Here is an 18,167-nt window from a genome sequence, read left to right as displayed (position 1 = left end):
ATTGCGGGTGATCCGCATGGTGAAGAGTTTGGACGGGTGTATCCTTTCTGAAGCATCTCATCAAGTTGTTTCTTTAATTCCACCAATTCTGACAAAGGCATCCGATAATACTTCTTGTATAGCGGTGCGGTTCCGGGCACAAGGTCAATTGCAAACTCAAGCTCTCGGTCTGGCGGCATTCCTAGTAATTCCTCAGGGAATACATCTGGAAACTCACTGACCACAGGAATTAATTCCAATTCTTCCGCTACAGCAGTGAAGACCATGTCTTCCATGGGTATGCTTCGTCGAGCAAAGAATTTTGTAGTCCGACCTTCCTAACTTGTCAATGTGACTTCTCTGGTTGCACAATTGATGCATACTTGATATTGGGTCAACCAGTTCATTCCCAAAATAATATCCAACTTGGCAGACTCAATAACAATCAAAGAGGTTGGGAAGGTGACTCCCTTGATACCAATTTCCAAATTTTGGCAGACCAGATTACTTCTGAGCACTGACCCCGGGGATTGTACCAGCATACTTTTTCCCAAAATTGAGCAAGGAAATTTGTTTTGGCCAACAAAACTCCGCGAAATAAAAGAGTGGGAAGCCCCAGAGTCAAATAAAATTATTGCAGGTATGCTATTAACAGGAAACATACCAATGATGACTTCCGGGTCCTCTTGGGCTTCGTCTGCGGAGAGGTAGTGAACTTGCCCTTGGATGGTCTTCTGGACAGGATATGGCCCCATTTGATTGACTTGCGGCCTGAATGGAGCGTTTGGCTTGCCGTTCTTGGGGCACTGTCTGGCATAATGGCCGATTTTCCCACAATTGAAGCATGAATTGTTGCGCTGACATTCTTTGCGCACCGGTCTAGTCACGACATTCTTGACTTGAGTAGTGGTCTTGTTCACGTTTTGCTGCCAATTGGGCTTGTACTCAACCTGAGTCTGCTGCCAAGTATGAGCTTTCTGCACTGGTTGTCCATCCTTCTTAGGCTCGAATTTGCGCTTGTGATCATTATTAGCGGGCCTGTTGTCATGCACGAGCTTGTGTTCCCTTTCTGCAATGAGGGCTTTGTTTACCAGAGTATGGAAATCCGGAAAGTCAAGCATACTAAGAGTGCATGTGAGGTGTTGATTCAGTCCTCCAAGAAATCTGTCGATCTTCCTTTCTTCCGTGGCCACATCATAGAGAGAATATCGGGCCAAATGGTTGAACTTATGCAGGTACTCACTTACTGACAGGCTTCCTTGGGTGAGAGCGAGGAATTTGCGTTACTTGACCTTCATAATACCGGCGGGAATATGGTATTTGCGGGAATGGTCCTTGAATTTAGTTCAAGTAATTTCTTCGTCCGCAGGCCACATAGCTTTAGCATTATCCCACCATATAGCGGCAGCTCCCTCAAGATAGTGTGCCGTGAGCAAACCTTGTCAGCTTCTTCAGTGCGAGCAATCTCAAGCTTTTTCTCAATAGTCCTTAACCAATAATCGGCTTCCAAAGGATCGATAACTTGACTGAAACTGGGAGGCTTGGTCCTCTGAAAATCTGATAGCTTGGAGTGATGACCATTCTTATTTCCATTCTGCCCAACCATAGCTTGCACACTTTTCAACGGCTCAATCAGATCGTTGTTTCTCCTTTCTTCAAACATACACATGATTTGTTTAGTGGATGGCGGATGTGGCGGTGGAGGCGGTGGTGAAGAATACGGCTCGAGGGAATCTCCTGCCTGTCTTGCTGAGCGACGAACAGGGACATCCTCGTGGCTGCTGCTGCCTCCCCACGTCATCCTATTGTTTGTTTTTCCCAATATAAAGCAACCGAGATGAGCAACATCCAAAAATGGGAAGAAAAGCCAGCGACAAACCCGAAAGAAAGCAGCGAAAACCAAGGCGAATAATAAAAAGGTTCCAACATAATTATACATAGACTCATACATGAAAATTAAACATCATGACAGGTTCAACTGCCCTCATACATGAAACTAAACATCATGGCACGTACGACTACATCCGTACATCAACCTCATGACGACTGCAGATACTCTAACGATCTAGTGCTCGGCTGGTGCTGCGGGCTCCTCTCCTGAACCGGACTCAGATCCTGAACTGATAGTGGAAACCTCCGGGTTAAAAGTGACACGATGGCGCTGCCTCGAGGACTCTCCCTCAGGGGCATGTGCGGGGTGAATCTGGAGCATAGGGGCCGCAGGAGTAGCGACAAGGGAAGCCCACGCAGTAGGGGCACTGCGAGGAGTCACCGCCAAAGGGTTCGTGGTACCTTGAGTGATCACCGGAGTAGCAGGGGTAACAGAGGCTGGAGGAACGAATGAGGTAAATCCGACAGTAGGTGGAGGGTTCCTATTCCGAGCAGCGGCAAGGGCTATACCGGCTCGGGTTAACTCTCGGGCCAACTCATAGATCAAGAGATAACTGGCGATGATATAGCGAGAAAGGTGGCTAGAAGGACGATCGCATGCCGGGTCAATAAAAGGGAAGCGGTTACGCCCGTTCTCGTGCAGAGACGGGTAGAAGTAGAAACCTGGATGACCCTGCATGCAAACCTCATTGTAGCGCAGGTCTACAAGAGCCCCGAGTGCAGCAAACTGGATGGCCTGAGACGGCGTGGAAGCGAAACCACCCTTAGAGGAACGGGTGTAAGCAACGGAAGGGGAACTGTGGTGTAAAGTGACCTCCGCATAATACTGATACAGTGAGCCGACCAGATGCTCCCGATACACCTGGTACACTGGATCAGCACCCTCTGGTTAGAGTCGACGCCACACGTTCTGAAGCAAATGCGGGGAGGTGTACGGTGCTGGCTCGGACTAGTATAGGAATGGAACCGGAGCCATCTACACTCGCAATCATCAGACGGTTAGCAATAACAATAGATAAAATGCATGCAATGCAGCAACCAATTTCTATTACTACCGGCACTCAAACTAGACTAGCTACCATTCAACTAGCGCGTCGATGGTCTAGCGTGTCCTACAGTCAGCGTGGCTCTGATACCATGCGTTGTGGCACCCCGGCTCAGAGCAACCAGTTCACCTTGCATTGCCAGCCCAGAGATCAAGTCTTCTAGCAACACAAAACATCTTGGTACAGAAAACAACCGCTTTATTGATGCTAGCGGAAACATAGGTTCGATATTACATCAAGTAGCGAGGCCAAGCAGCACACACGGTGTGGCTGAACAATATGTAAATTATTTAATGAACATGAAGGGTCCTCGATCACGACAACTACGCGGCAGCGGAACGACAACAAAGTGGAACTCCATAGCATGGGACACCGATTTGGACACGATCTAGACACGGGAAGCACTCCGATCCGGTAAGACTTTCTTGAAATCTGGCATGACACACCAGGTCAGTACATTGAATGTACTTGCAAGCTCACAACAAGCATAAGCATAATGGCAAACAATATCATGACAATTAAGCAAGTTAAATCAAAAGCAACAACATACTACTTATGCAGTGAATCAAACATGTGCACTGAGTCCCGCGGACTCTCTTACCAGACAGGTTACCTCGTAACCAAAACGGTGATCATACCCGGTTCACAAACGAAACCAACACTTTGGTTCCCACAAAGATCATGTCATGATCCCACAAATCTCATCACTTAACCAGTGTCAAGCATATAAATTTAGTGTGCAAGATTACTTAATCATGTTGATCCATGGTGTGACTTACTCATGAGCTATGTCCGTAACCGAGGACGCGGCTATCGATAGATTTAATAAACACTCTACAGAGGTTAGCACACTTTACCCACACCATGGAATCCATGTCCTCGCACTCCCATTCAGGTGGACCAGCGGCATTCCGACAGAACCCCCCATTGCCATGACACTCTCCCGGCCACTCCGACCAACTCCCCTCTGGGATAAGTCATGGGTGGCCCCGTGTCTACCAAAGACATCAACAACCACCGTCGTGGCAAAACTTAAACGGTCCCAAACGGGGACAAGGTACCATAACAACAAATGGGCACACAAGGTTATGTCTGCTTACCGGGCCATGGTACCGCACGCCCATAACCTTCCCTCGTTGGAGGTACCGACCAAAGGCATGACAACGGGCTGAATAACGGCCTTCCCATCAAGGCAAATGTGGTTGCACCGAGAAAACTCGATTCAATGGCACCACGACTCGATCAACATTATGTTCAAGTCGAATTAACATCAGGTTTAACTTGAAATAAAAATAACTCGAGTCACATTATGCCATGAACATGCAACTATCCGACATGCATCACATAACACTTAAAGTAAACAGATCAACATCATCAAAGTTTTCTACTTGCACTAGTCATCATTAAGCTTCACTGGTTTTACTTCACTAGTTTTAACACTCATCATTTTAGTTATGCCATAATATATTGAAATCAATAACTCACATAAAGAAAATATTACCGATCATACCCAAAAGCATAACCACACAATCAAAACTACTTCTACTGCCTCATACTAGTCCATGCATTCAAATAATACTATAAACTAAGCATTTCAACTAGGACAAACTAACTAGCATGTGCAATATTCCTTTAAATAATTAAATTCATGAAATGACTCATATTTAAGTTGGAAAAATCATAAATATTAAGGTGACACCATGCAAATGTTGGTATGGCTTGCCTTAGTGCAGAGGAGGTTCACACTCCTCCCGGTTATCTTCCAGACAAGCTTCTCCCTCTGAAAATATTTTAAAACAGCAAAAGAAAATATCAAGAATCATTATGAAATTCACCAGAAATTCTAGACAGCAGAGAAAAATCTCCATTTTGGTGTGCGGCTAGAACTTTTCAATACAAACACAATGGAAAAGGAATAAATTATTTTCGACTTATGGTTTAAAAGTTATGGCTAGTCAAAGTTCCTGGTCAAAGTATTTGAATTAAATTTGAAATAAAAGAAATCCAGGGGGTGACGTCGAAGACGTATTCTGCGAATACTCCTCCACTCATACCGCTTCGGGCGCGAGTGGAGAGGCTGACAGTGGGCCCCGTCCGTCAGGTGTGGAGGGAGAGGGAGAGAAACAGAGGGGTGGCGGTGCTCCGCCGGAGCTCACGCCAGCGAGGAGGCCTCGTTGGCTGATTTGAGAGGGATATATGGCTAGAGGGGTTCACGGCGCACCTGCATGTACCCGTGGCACGTCGAGAGGTGGCCGCAGTAGCTCGGAATCTTCGTATCCAGTGGCGGCTACGGTCGGGTCTCGCCAGAGTTGAAGAAGACGGCGGAGGGAGGCAGTTCCAAGGGCTCCAACAGGGTCAGCAGGCACCAGTGAAGCACCAGGGAGCCGCCGGAGAAGTGGCACGAGCTCGAGGGGGGCTGGATGGGTGTCGAGCAGCAGAGGGGATCGCTGATGAGCTCTGGCAGCGGACGGCGGCCAGAGGCCTGCCCAGCCGGGCTGTGGCTCCTCTACTACTTGTGGTGGATGGCGGATTGGATGAGTGAGCTCGGAAAGGCCAGGGGGCTCGGTATTTATAGGCGGAGGGGGGATTCGCTTCTCCGCCGGAGCTCTCTGAAAGGCAGCGCACGGCGACGAGAAGTGCCAGGGAGCGGTGGAGAGGGCTCAGCGATCACGCGGCGACTGTGGAGCTTGCGGACAAGCACAGGAACGTGGGCGCGGACGAAGACAGCGGCACGGGGCGCACTGTGGCTTTGGCCGCATCATGTCGTGCTCACTGCAGCGGCTCCAGCGTCGGCGAGCGCCAGACAGAGATCAAGCGTGAAGAGACGAAGCTGGTGGCACGGTGCGGTAGTCGGCGTCGAGCGCTGAGACGAGCACGCGCCGAACAGAGGCTCGGGCGCAGCGCAGAGCGCGTCAAACGCATGCCAGAGCCCGTGTCCATACGCGGTCACCACACTGGCTCGGTCAAAACAACGCCCACGCGATGCCAAAACATGTCCAATGTGTTGTCCGTGCAGTGTTTAGTCTAAGTGAGGAGATGGGACACTGCCAGGCCAACCAGATTTCACATGAGCTACGCAGCAAGTTTCTGGTCAGAAACTTTGGCATTTTTTTGGAGAGGTTCTAGAAGGAGTTTAGGGCTAATCTCCTGGGGTGAAGGTTTTCTTAGGAAGGTAATGAAGCTCAACAAAAATCAGCCTCATTGGATCAAGGAATAATATACTTGCTGTAGAAACTACATTCTGAGACCAGAACAAAAATGATTTTCTGTAGCAAAAATCTTCCAAATAAGTATGAGATATTTTTGCACAGGGAGGTGTGCCAATGTTCAAAGAATATTTGGGAATTTTCTCAGATTTTTGTGGGCAAGAAAAATTAGGGTTGCTTTGGAGCATATGTTGCTGAAATGATTTTCACAGAGGAAATTGAATATTTTTCATTTATGAAAACTATTCCAAAGGCCATTTTGGGATTTATCAGGGGGAAATGAAGAATTTGAGAGGGATGGGTCACTTGGGTGAAAATCAAGGACATGCCCAAGTGTTTAAGTCCAATTGAGTTGATTCAAAAAACTCCAACTTCAAAACCACAGGCAAAGAAATATGGAAAAAGAGATAAGGTAAAAACCAGGCTGTCACATAAGATCTTGTAATTCCCATCTTGTGGGCCAGCGAATCAACTTGCTCCCATTGGACCGGGTTTCAGCTTGCGTTTTTGTTTTTCTAATCTCTCCACCGAAGGATTAGCTCGGAGAACATATCATGTACGGGTAATTTTTGTTTATTTCCAAAACTCCATGCTTAACTTGGAAACAAGAGCTATTTTATTCCACAAATGGACATGAGAAAAGAAACCTGGTGGACCGGTGGACATGAGACGGCTTGCATAGGGTGCTGAGTGGCTGATCTTTTTTTGTATTGGGAGTTGCTGATCTTTTGTACCGAGCCTAACGAGTTACACGAGTATTCATGAGATTGGCTCGTTTAACTTGGTCTATAAACGATCTTAAACTAAAGCTCGGCTTGACTCATTATTCTTCGAGTTCGAGTCGATTCGAGCCGAGTCACGAGTGACTCGTTTAGCTTACGAGCTTCGAGCTTTTTTTCCAGCCCTACTTGCATGCCACAACACGACAGTAACCTCGTGGACTAGTGGACATCTCTAGACCCACAAAGGGACATGAGAAAAGGAACATGGACAATCATCGCTTTGGTAGCATGGACACTCTGGAGGCGCAGGAACAACATTGTTTTCAGTGGTGCGGCACCGTCGGCGGACGTGGTGCTGGAAAAAATTGATGCAGAGGGACAAAACTGACGGGCAATGGCTCTGTTGAGGAAAGATAACTCTTAACCGATGAGGGTGGATAGGTTGGCTAGTGGTGAGTAGAACCTATAGTATTCGTGGGGTGGCTCCTTAGTCGTGGTTGAGTCGTAAAAATCTTTACCGTCTAGGCACTTTCTATCGATGATCTTGATACGTCATTCCTGACGCATCCTTGAAAAACAGCTAATTGATTCTACTTGATAGGAAAGGTCATATTATTAGCATCACTTGCCTACCACTGTGCATGCACACCATCTACAAGCACGCATGCATTTGTTGCAACAAGCCGTCTGGCGCACAATACACAACCTTTTCTATTTTTGTTATGGATGCAGCTACCAGCTGGGAAGGCATGAGGTGTGGCAAAACTACGATAAGTCCACGATAGTTGAAAACACATCAATTTATTCTTTGTATACGAGTCTTACTCTTTTTTTGTGTGTGATGAATGTGAGTCTTGGTCTTAGCTTAGTCGATTTGTTTGTTTCTTCAAAGGCAGGGAATCCATCTTTTGTTAGTGAAGGAAGTACATTTTCCTCTTTCTTAATCATGAGTTTCAGGTTATTCTAAGTTAATTTAGTACATAGAATGTGTGCTCTATATAAAAGGTCCACACGGTCTTGTATTAGATAGACACAATGGGTTTTTGGTACTTCTTGTAAAAGAACTGCTCAATCTATTTCTAAAACCATTGCATTATATAGCATGTTGAGTTTAATTGATATTATGGCGATGTCATCACTGGCAGCACCGACAGCAAAAATGATGGCCAGCTCATGAAGCGAAGAAGAAGAACAACAACAGTGATTTTTTTGCAGGGTAACAACAATAATAATTTGTCGGTTAAAAAATGTTTATAGTATTTATGTCCTATAAAAGTACATGTTATACATACCATTAGAATTTGTATGACCCGTTGCAACGCACGGGCAATTACCTAGTCTATCTGTTGACGCTCAAAAGTGACACAATTATAAAGAGTAGTTTTAAGTTATATCAAGACTAATTCAAACTTATGATTGGAAGTCAACTTCAGATGGATCTTTTTAAGAAGATCGAGATGGATATGAACATGGTATAAAACGGAGCTCTTATGCAATAGTTATGACAAGTTCAGAGATGCTCATGTTGACACCAGTTTAAAGAATGGCATGAAACTCAATTAAGACGGCCTCCAATGGAAAATATTTCAACATGAAAGTTGTGCGTCTCCTCGAAACAGTTGATTTTGATATAAAAGTCGTCCCAATCCAAATCCATATGCAAACGTTAGATGCATCGGAATGCAGCTCTGCCAGGAGGCAAAATATGCCGCGCCCCACCACACACCTGTCTGATGGGTGGCGCCACCAATCAGCTGTTTTCCATGAGAGATTCGGCCCTTAGGATGGCTTCGAATCGAAAAATGTTCAGCACGAAAGTGGTTCGTCTCGTCGAAACGGTCAAATTTTCTTTTACGCTCATCTTCATCCGAGGTCGTTTGTGGCCCGTGGGACCTAAAAACCGAACTGATGTTCCGGACTTACCTAAATCCAAGTTCGGTTAATTTTGGAAATATTTGGACGTGATTTGGAGTCCTTTTCTTATACAGGAAGTCCATCCACCTATTCCATCCAACTCTTATATACCTAAGGGGTGACGGCCGATTGAACAACACACAATCGATAAATCAATCTATCATATTTTACCTTTACCTTTACCTTCTCCCTTTGTTGTTCTTCTTCTCGTTCTTCGTTTGCAGGGCGGCGAACCTCGAGGCCCTAGGGTACCGGTGTACAAAAGTAGGGGCCCTCCTTTGGACCCCTTTACTTGTGCACGGACAGTCAGAGCCGCGCGCCATGGCCACACTTAGCATGGCAGGGGAGGGAAGCCGGAGAGAAGCCGAAGCACAAGACAAACAAGACAACGTCAAGACCGGAAACACAAGAGAGCGAAGGGGCGAGGTGGACTCCCTGGCAGGCCCCTTGCCGGGGCAGCCTCCGCGGCCACGGCAAGAGCCTTGCCGGGGCAGCTTGCCCAGCACCAGCGGAGCGCGCCGCCCTTGAGCCCAAGGGTTCCAATACCGTCAATCACATTGGGACCAGGGCTCGGGAGGCGCCTCCGTGGTGGCATGCAGATCTTTGTGAAGATCCTAAATACATAGGATCAGATAAGGACCAGAAGACGGCGACCCTCCGCGGGATCCTAGCCGAGGAAATCCACAAGACCCCCGGCAAGCGCCTTGCCGGGGACGACTGCAACGCCACGGAAAGACCCTTGCCGAGGGCATCAGCGGGGCCACAGCCGGGCCCACACCTGCCATGACTCCACCGCCGTCCCCAAGCAGCTGCTAGCTCAACCAGCTGGGCAGGCACCTGCGTGGCGACGGCTGGCCTCTACACTGACTCAGCAAGCACCTACGTGGCGGCATGCGACCCTTCATGAAGGCTCCACCACCGCGCCAGCCCAGCAGCCAGCCAACGTGGCACCGCGATGCTTCATCAGCTCGGACACGTGTCAAGGCCAGGCGAGGCGGCGACGGCTGGGGCATGCTTCCCTGGCGTCCCCGATAAAGCAAAGGGGCACGTCGGCAGCGCATTAAATGCGTTCGTCCGACGGTCCCAGAGGATAGGCTTATCGACTGTAGACCTCTCCACCTCCTGTGTGCCACTGTGGTGGCCCCTTTTGCCTATAAAAGGAGGCCCGAGGTGTCCAGGAGAAGGATTCGGCCTTTTTGGGCAAGTTGCACCCCGTAGCTTGCTCAAGAACACAAGAACACTCAAATACATCCACCAAAGCAGGACTAGGGTATTACGCATCTTCGCGGCCCGAACCTCGGTAAACGATCTGTGTGCTTCCTGTCAGACCCGCTCTTTGCACAACCTCGTGCTTGCCAACCGTAGAAGGGATCCCAGTGACCCCATCGGCGTCGTTTCCACCGACATCTTTGGTGCGCCAGGTAGGGGGCGCTGTTGTGAAAATCCGGTCTCAAGAAGAAGGCGGCCACGGCGGTCGGTTCGCCGGGAGCCGGACGGCCCGTACCGGTGCGGGCCAGTCGCGGACAGGACCCGAGGCGCGTCCCGCGAGCACCAATATCGCTCTGGCGGTCAGAGCTTGGCGAGCGACATCGTTCGTCTGCAAGACGACGGGCCCCACGCCGCAAAATCCAGAGACGGAGCTGGGCCACCCGCAGGCGGCGTGGGGCCCTTCGGGGGCGTCGCCGTGCCACCCACGGGCGGCGCGGCGACCTCCAAGACGCCCACCCTGGCGCCACAGCGCGCTCTTCCCAGGGTGTGCGCGACGAGCAGCGTCACCACGCCGGTGACCCTGGACACCGCCATGGGAAGAGTCATGTGCGTCATTTGCGGGACGAAGGAGGCCAGCATGCCCGCCGAAGTGCTGGCGAAAATGGCACACAGCCACCGGGCCGTGACAGAGCTCCTTCTAACGTGGTTAGAAGTCGAAGCGCGCCACGGTCCACGCAGCTTCCCCCCCCCCCACCCATGCCAGCAGAAGCTTTGGCGCGCGCGCAGCTGCTCCTCGACTTCCCCCTGCTGCGGAGAAGCTCGACGAGTGGAGAGCCACTATCCGGAGCCTCGTCGGCGTCGCCAACAAAGACGAGCCACGGCAGGCGGGGCCCTCAGGCCGGTGCTCCATCGAACCACGGCACGCCAGCGATGGAGGGGCCGGAGGCGCCATGGTGCACTCTCCTCCTCCACGCCAGCCACCGCGGATGTCAGTCCGTCGTGATGACGCTTGTGATAACATTTCCATAGCGTCGTCCGACCCACGGACCCACCGCGACCAGCGCCAAGTTCTTTGGGAGTGAGCCCACGAAGACGCTCGAACTACCATCGAGCGCCGGCATGATACATGCCACCAGTCAGATAGGCGGGCAGGGCCCGCTATGGACCACCCAGCATCGGGAGGCTCCGGCGGCCTACCTTACGAGGTGGGTTGCCCAGCCTTTACCCGTGAGTTGCGGCAGTTCCAGTGGCCGTCCCACCGCACGTTCAAGCCTGACGTCGGCGAGAAGTACAACGGCAAGACCCACCCCGTCGGAGTTCCTCAGCATCTACACCATCGCGATGCAAGCCGCTGGGGCTCGCGACGATAAGGTGCTTGCCAATTACTTCCCGTTGGCCCTGAAACTCAATGTCATGTCTTGGTTGATGCACTTGCCGACGGATTCCATTTCTTCTTGGTCGGACCTGTGTCATGAGTTCGTTGGTGCCTTCACTGGAGGCCACCAAGCTCATGGCCAGGTGAGTGATTTGCATATCATTCCCCAGAAGGAAGGTGAAAACCTGCGCAAGTACATACAGAGGTTCAGCCGAGTGCAATACAACATCCCAGATGTTCACCCTGCTGCCATGATCAGCGCATTCCATCAGAATGTGCGCAACCGCAAGATGCGTGAAGAGCTAGCAATGAACAAGGTCAAGGATGTGGCCGAACTTTACGTTCTGGCCAATAGATGCGCTCGGGCTGAATAGGGGAGGAAGTACCCCGCTGAAGACGCTGGTGCGGAAACCGACTCTACCGACGAAGACACCGCCGCCCCGACGAAGAAGGGTCAGCGTCGCAACAGGAAGCGCAAGGGCAAGACCATGCTTGCCGTCGAGGGATCCGATAATACCGGCGCCGCCAAGAAGGCCAAGGCAGACGACCCTGGCAAGGAGATTGCCGGGTGCGCCGCTTGCCGGGCCTTGGCGGCTGCCGACACGCCAGGATGCTCCGACAAGCAGTACTGCAAGATCCACCGCACCAAAGGCCACGACCTCCAGAACTACCGACAAGTCGAGCTGCTTGCTGAAAAGCAAAAAGCCGAGTATGAGAGGTGGGACAAGGAGAAGGGCCAAGATGGCGCTGAAGGATCTGGCAAGAAGCGTGGCTGCCAAGGAGGTCGCCGCGGTAAGGATAACCAGCAAGAGAGGCCCGCTTGGGGCCGCGACAAGAAGCAGGAAGACGATGATCATGACGAGGACGACGAGTCCGGCGAGCATGAGTTCCAAAAGGCTACGGAGGCCATGTGCGTCGATGGTGGCGCCTCGCTGCATATTCTCACCGCCAGCTCAAACAGTGGGCGCGTGAGATCACAGCAGCGAAGCCCTCGTTCGATGCTCAGAAGCCACTGAAGTGGTCCAGCACGCCCCTCATCTTTGACACCGAGGACCACCCTGACTGCACAACTGCGGTCGGGTGTTTGTCGTTGTTGGTCTCACCAACGATACGCAACCTCAAGGTGAACAAGATGCTGGTTGATGGCGGGGACGGTCTGAACTTGATCTCCCCCGTTGTGATCAAAAGGCTGCAAATTCCTGATGGGGACCTCGAGGAAATGGGCACGTTTCAAGGGGTCAACCCGGGAAGGAGCCAGCCGAAGGGGAAGGTCACATTGCTTGTGACGTTCGGAGGCGAGTTGAACTACAGGACTGAGAGGATTGTCTTCGATGTAGCCGAGATCCCCTTGCCCTACAACGGGATCCTCGGCCGCCCGGCACTAGCCAAGTTCATGGCGGCGTCGCACTACGCCTACAACACGCTGAAGATGCCTGGGCCAATGACCATCATCACCATCCCCTCCGACAAGAAGGACGCGTTGATCTGCACTGACCAACTCTATCGAGAAGCAGTTCCAGCAGCTGCCGCCAAGGCACTTGCTCCTGCCGCTGAAGCCCCAGGAGGGAAGAAGAAGACCGGCAAGACCTCGCGCACGCGCTCCGGCAAGCGCACCTCTTCGGAGTGTTGTGCTACCGCCGAGGACATGCCAGAGAGCTCCACCGGCAAGAGCAAGAAATCCAGAGCTGCACGACCAGAGACAAAGAGGGTGTCCTTCAAGGAGGATGGTACGGGAGGGGCTTTCACCATAAGCTCCACCCTCGACAGCAAATAGGAAATCGCACTCGTCACTTTCCTGCGGGCGAATGTCGATGTGTTTGCATGGCATGCATCCGACATCCCCGGCGTTCCCAAGGAATTGATTGAGCACCATCTTGTTGTCTGTCCCCATGCACGACCCGTCAAGCAGAAGGTCAGGAAGCAAGTTTTGGAACGGTAGGAGTTCATCACAGAGGAGATCAGGAAGTTGGAAGCGGCGGGCTTGGTGAGAGGAGTGCTCCATCCGACGTGGTTGGCCAATCCAGTGGTGGTGCACAAGGCGAACGCGAAGTGGAGGCTTTGTATTGATTACACAGATATCAATAAGGCTTGTCCTAAGGACCCCTTCCCATTGCCGCGCATTGACCAGATTGTTGACTCCACGGCCGGGTGCGATCTGTTATCATTCCTCGACACCTACTCGGGCTACCGCCAGATCTTCATGACAAAGGAAGACGAAGAGAAGACAGCATTCATCACCCCATGTGGTACATATTGCTTTTTACGGATGCCTTTCTGGTTGAAGAGTGCTGGCTCGACATTCGCAAGGGCGGTCCAAATTGGTTTTGAGCCCCAGCTACATAGAAATATGGAAGCTTATATGGATGACATAGTGGTCAAAACCAAGGACAAGCCAACCCTTGTACGAGACTTAGAAGAGACGTTTGCCAACCTACGCAAGATCAACCTCAAGTTGAACCCTGAGAAGTGTGTCTTCGGCGTTCCGTCCGGCAAACTTCTCGTGTTCTTTGTGTCGCAGCGTGGGATCGAGGCAAACCCGGACAAGATCAAGGCTATTGAGCAGATTGAGGCACTTAAGCGGATCAAGGATGTGCGTCGGATCACTGGCTGCGTTGCCGCCATGAGCAGATTCATCTCCAAGTCCGCTGAGCGTGCCCTTCCCTTTTTCAAAATCTTGAAGAAGGCGGGACCAATGGAGTGGACCCCAGAGGCTGAGGCAGCGTTGCAGGATCTGAAGAAATACCTTTCCTCTACACCAATACTGGTTGCGCCTAAAGCACAAGAGCCGTTGCTGCTGTATCTGGCGGCGACGAATCAAGTGGTCAGTGCCGCGCTAGTGGCACAGAGGGAGGTCGATGAAGAGGCAGTGGCGACGGCGGGACTGGCGTATGGCAAGCCAGAGATTCCCCCTGCAGGGCCCAATGCCGGCAAGGCAAGGCCCCCGGCAGAGTCTGACGCCATCAGGACAGGGCCCATGCAATAAAATGAGGTGGTGCAGAAGAAGATGATGCAGCACCCGGTTTACTTTGTCAGCTCCCTCCTGCAGGGGGATAGGTCAAGGTACTCTGGTGTGCAGAAATTGCTCTTCGGCCTCCTTATGGCCTCGAGGAAGCTGCGTCACTACTTCCAAGCACACGAAATCACCGTTGTCACCCGCCTCCCATTACAACGGATACTGCACAACCCAGACGCAACCGGAAGGATTGTGGAGTGGGCCTTGGAGCTTTCAAACTTCAGTTTGAAGTTTGAAAGTACATTGACAATCCAGAGCAGAGTCTTGGCGGAGTTCATTGCGGAATGGACCTCAATGCCTGACGAGGAAATCCAGGAGACCACTCTCCCCGGCAAGGAAGCAAGTCACAACTGGATCATGTACTTTGACGGGGCTTTCTCGTTGCAAGGCGCCGGTGCTGGTGTGCTGCTCGTCGCACCCACCGAAGAGCACCTCAAGTATGTAATCCAGATGCACTTTCCCAGGGACATGTCCACCAACAACACTATTGAGTACGAGGGGTTGCTTGCCGGTCTAAGGATCGCGGCAGACCTCGGGGTTAACAAGCTCATCGTCAGGGGTGATTCGCAGCTTGTCGTCAGACAAGTCAACAAAAATTATCAGAGCCCGTTGATGGTGGCCTACGTAGATGAGGTGAGGAAGCTAGAGCAGCGCTTCGATGGTATACAAGCGGAGAACGTTCCCCGAGCGGAGAACGACATCGCCGATTACCTGTCAAAGCACGCTGCATTCAAGCTACCTGTGGAACCAGGTACTTTTTTGCTTCGGTTAACTCAACCATCCGTCGAACCATCAACGGAGCAGAACAAACGAAGGAAATCAGGCCTCAGCAAGTACTTTCCCGCTGAGCCCCCGGGGCCCGCCGGCAAGGGTGTTGCCACGGATTCTGAGCCTACCGAGGAGCGACTGACTCCTGTACGCCGTCAAGCCCTGGCCTTAGAGACGACCGCTCCCATGGCAGAAGAAATGCCTTCGGTCCTTGCCGTCGAGCCCCAGGCTCCGGCATCGGCGCAGCATACCGTCTGATTCCTCCAAACAGGGGAGCTTCCTGAGGAGCAGGAAGAAGCGGAGAAAGTAGCCCGTCGGTCTACTATGTATCAGTTTGTCGATGACGTCCTGTACAGGAAGAGACCGAACGGTGAAATTGAAGTGCATTCCCCAGGAGGAAGGGCTGGAGTTGTTGGCGGAGATACACAGAGGCATATGTAGAGCTCACATAGGGTCGAGGGCCCTTGCCGGCAAGGCGTTCTGGCAGGGTTTCTTCTGGCCCACTGCCCTCCAGGATGCAACGGCACTAGTAACCAAGTGTGAAGCGTGTCAGTTCCATTCGAAGAAGCTTCATCAACCAGCTCAAGCCCTTCAAACAATCCCTCTTTCCTGGCCATTCTCGGTCTGGGGGCTTGACATCCTGGGCCCTTTCCCCCACGCTGTCGGGGGCTTTGAGTACTTGTACGTTGCGATCGACAAGTTCACAAAGTGGCCGGAGGTGGAAGCAGTGAGGAAGGTGACAGCACAGTCAGCCATCAAGTTCTTCAAGGGGCTAGTGTGCCGTTTTGGTGTACCAAACAGAGTCATCACAGACAACGGCACGCAGTTCACAAGCCACACCATCATGCAATACATCCAAGACCTCGGCAGCAGGGTCTGTTTCGCTTCCGTGGCACACCCACGGAGCAACGGCCAGGCGGAGAGGGCAAATGCTGAAGTGTTGTGAGGCCTGAGGACAAAGACTTTTGACAGGCTGCACAAGAGCGGAAGGCGCTGGATTGATTAGTTGCCGGCGGTTCTTTGGTCGATCAGAACAACGCCAAATCGAGCCACCGGCCAGGCACCCTTTGCCCTGGTATACGGGGCAGAAGCAGTTCTCCCCACGGAACTCATATACGGGTCACCTCGAGTGCTCGCTTACGACGAGCTTGAGCAAGAGCAATTGCGGCACGATAACGCAACGCTCCTTGAGGAAGATCGTCTTCGGACGGCTATGAGAGCAGCACGCTACCAGCAAGCCTTGCGCCGCTACCATAGCCGCAAGGTTCATGCCCGAAGCTTTGAGGAAGGCGACCTTGTTCTTCGGCGCGTTCAATCGGCCAAGAATTCCAACAAGTTGAAGCCGAAGTGGGAAGGCCCTTATCGGGTAATACGAGTCACCAGGCCCGGCGTAGTCCGCCTGGAGACTGAAGATGATGTCCCAGTGAGCAACTCCTGGAACATCGAACATCTTCGCAAGTTTTACCCATAATGCGCGGTTGCCGGGCCTCCCAGCAAGCCACCTTTTGTACAAGCTTTGCCGGCAAGGCATGTAACCCTCTGTACAAAGCCAGGCGCAGACCCTGAGCATAAATAAATGAAGCGCTGGCGCCCTAATTTATAGCATGCATGCTAGGTTGAGTCTCTCCCTCGGTTAGGGTTGATAGTGCTTAAGCGGCGACTAACCCCTAGCATAGAGGTCGAGTTTGCATTGCTCTGTTCCTTTCCGTCCTCTTTGGTTCACGGGGTACACGGACGCTCCTGCTGGGCTGTTTGGAAGAAAGAGAACGAGCCGGCGCTCCGGCTTCAGCAAGCCAAGGTTGCCGGGGGCTACAGATACAGGAATCCAGCCACGGCAAGCCAAGGTTGCCAGGGGCTGCAGATTCAGATAAATCTTTCATCCTCTGCCGTGCATTTTCGTATGAAGTTGGGGTGTATGAAACCTCGTTTTTCTCCGAGACCACCGTGCTCCCCCTTCTTCTTGTACCCAAATCCCTGGGTCAGAATCGGGTCGTAGACGCGGTGGCAAGGAAATAAACGAAGGGCCTAACTCTACTTCGCCCCTGCCTCCGCCAAAAGCGTGAGAATGGTCGACTGAAGTCAGGGGACGACAAGGCCTATTGCCGGGCGACAATGTTTATCTTAAAAATAACAAGGATTCGTTCCTTGGCATGGGCCTCACTCACGCACAAAGAACCCGGCAAGCACCCTTTTTCATTAAAAACATCCCATACAGGTACAGTTCATACAGAATTAAAAACATGAGCAAGGGGATTACAAGTCTTAAAATTAACAAGTGTCGGCAGGCTTACAAACTAAAAAGAGATAAGATGCCCGTAATCCCTTTCTTGTCCCTCTCCTCAGAAAGCAGAACAAGGTGGCGGGAGGGCAAAAAGAGCGCCTAGGCAAGGTACGAGGAGCTGAAGGCACCAAGAGAACATCTTGATGCCGGGAAAGGAGCTGGAAGACGAGGCAGCGCGCCGACAATACGCGACGAAGGCGTCGGTGCCCGCGTACTCCGACTTGACGGCCGCCACCCGCCTTCTTCACCTTCTTCGGCCCTCTTACGCCGGCCGCCCAAGGAGGCGATGAGGAACGCGCCGATGGAGAGCTTGACAAGGAAGGCCCTCGGCAAGGCACGAGGCCAAGGGAGGGGCGACGCGGTCAGTCGGCGTCCCACCGCTCGACGCCCTCGTCATCGCTGTCGCTGTCCTCCTCGTCACTCCCGCTCGAGGAGGAATCTTCATTGTCGGAGGAGCTCTCCACGCATCACTTCAGGCGAGTTCCAAGATCTCCAAAGACCTTGACGGAGAGCAGGCCGCCCTCCATTAACTTGAAGTAGAGGAAGAGCCCCGCCGTCAGGCTGTGGACGCGAGCAAACGTCTTCCATCCGCGACGGAGGTACATGACGTGAGGAGCGGGGAAGTCGACGTCGACCCGCGTGCCGCCGTCCCCGCAGCCCATCATGTGCAGCCTAAGGGTATGGGGCGGATCGAGCTCCATCTCCCGAGCAAATGGGGTGGGGAGGCGGAGATGATGACGCGATGGCCGGCACAGCCTGATGAA

The sequence above is a fragment of the Aegilops tauschii genome, chromosome 7 (assembly GCF_002575655.3).
Source record: "Aegilops tauschii subsp. strangulata cultivar AL8/78 chromosome 7, Aet v6.0, whole genome shotgun sequence".
Lineage (NCBI taxonomy): Eukaryota > Viridiplantae > Streptophyta > Magnoliopsida > Poales > Poaceae > Aegilops > Aegilops tauschii.
The sequence above is the reverse complement of the archived record's forward strand: the minus strand, read 5'-3'. Positions refer to the sequence as shown.